This window comes from Oryx dammah, unplaced genomic scaffold (assembly GCF_014754425.2).
Source record: "Oryx dammah isolate SB20612 unplaced genomic scaffold, SCBI_Odam_1.1 HiC_scaffold_26, whole genome shotgun sequence".
Taxonomy (NCBI): domain Eukaryota; kingdom Metazoa; phylum Chordata; class Mammalia; order Artiodactyla; family Bovidae; genus Oryx; species Oryx dammah.
Window position 1 is genome coordinate 33,910,081 of NW_024070210.1, and position 2,093 is coordinate 33,912,173.

A 2,093-nucleotide genomic window follows, 5' to 3' on the forward strand; every position below is an offset into this window, starting at 1 on the left:
GTCTTGGTTGAGCAGAGCAGATATTAGCCTTAAGAATCAAACCTACTATTTAAGGAACTTTCTGAAGTGTGTATTTATAAGAGATTATCAGCTATACAGGAAGAGTCTTACTTTGGTGGCACATGTCAATCCACCTCATTATCTATTACACATATTTGATTTTCCTTTTTTTCTCCCATTATTTGAAAATGTGTGCTTTAGGTAGATCTTCATGATTTGGATCGATTTAAAAACATTTTTTATGAGCATATAAGGGACTCTAAATTCTTTTTTGAATCCTTATTGTTTCTCTGTTCTCTGGAATAATATGCAGAATTGACTTTTGCAATATAGTGCTAAGGTCTTTGTTTTATTATGGAGCTAATTATTACCATGGGTCATTATAAGAAGCCACAAATACATTAGTGATGGCAGAGATCTAAGCAGCTAATATAGTGTACATGCTTGGATAAGGATATATTCTTGCAAAGATATCTTTACATTTCAGTAATTAAGTGTGTCATATTAATTGCATGGCCCTTTCATAAAACCTTGCAAAAAAACCACACACACACCAAGAACTTTTCCTCTTGATATCAGATTAGAACTGATTGCATAATTACATTACCTGGATAATTAAATACAAATCTGGTAGGTTCAGAATGGTACAATGTTGTGGTTTCATTTTCTAATAGAATTACCCTGCCTTTGGTTTAGAATCCTTGCTAAGCAATGGAGATCCAATTACTTAGTGACATGACATCAACTCCTCAGGGACCTTTCCTCAGAGAAAAGGCTCAGATTAAAAATTATTCAGGGAGCTTCTTTCTTGTTCCATTACTGGGATCTAAATCATAGGAATTAGAGATGTGAGAGATCTATTAGGCTTTTTTCTCTCTTATCCAAGGAGCAAGGGAAGAGTGTTCATCAAACATTGTTCTTCTAGGTTTGCTAAGGTCCAATTTAGATTTAAAAAAAAAAGAAAAAAGAACACTGTTGGGATGAGACACTCCTCCAGCCCCTGAAAGACACATCTTTTCTGTCACCTCACAGATTCTTTAATGATAATCTGAAGATACATTTACTTGCCAAGATTAGGGTGATAAAGTGGCTGTATTTCTGACAGAATAATTACTTCATGTCAAAAATAATTTTAGGCAGAATTAAATAGGAATATCCTCATGTGAAGGTAGATACCTTCAAGTAACTCTGAAAATAATTGTTAGATTTGACAGACTTCATTGTTTGGTTTGATAACAGACCTTGAAGCCATGTTTGTAGGTCAGAGCCTAGTTCTTTTCATAGTTCTTTAAACTTATACCAGCTTCAGCTCTCTGAACGTTTTTCAGTCAGGTATGCAAAGAAACATCATCCTTACCTCTCCCAATGGGAATGACTGGGTAGAGCGTGTTTTCCCTGTTTGCTGTCTGTGTCAGTTGTATTTTAGGTCCTGCATCTGTGGCCATCTGGAGGTCAGCTTGGAAGTCCTGCTGACCTTGATCAGGCTGGCTTCCCTGTTAGGTGTTAGGCTTGCTGTCAATTGGTCTAGGCTATGTGACTGGAGTGACAGCATCAGGCTAACCTCAGCTTGTCCCCTGGTGATGGCAGAAGTTCAAGGGAGAGCAAAATCAGTGCATGAGCCCATATCAAACCTCTGCTTGCAGCCTATCTTTAACATTGCCTTGAACATAGAAAGATGTAACTCAAATCTCTAACAATTATACAGTGGAAGAGAGAAATAGATTTAAGGGACTAGATCTGATAGACAGAGTGCCCACTGAACTATGGACGGAGGTTTGTGACATTGTACCTGAGACAGGCAGCAAGACCATCCCCAAGAAAAAGAAATGCAAAAAAGCAAAATGGCTGTCTGAGGAGGCCTTACAAATAGCTGTGAAAAGAGGAGAAGCAAAAAGCAAAGGAAAAAAGGAAAGAGATACCCATTTGAATGCAGAGTTCCAAAGAATAGCAAGGAGAGATAAGAAAGCCTTCCTCAGTGATCAGTGCAAAGAAATTGAGGAAACCAATATAATGGGAAAGACTAGAGATCTCTTCAAGAAAATTAGAGATACCAAGGGAACATTTCATGCAAAGATGGGCTCGAAAAAGGACAG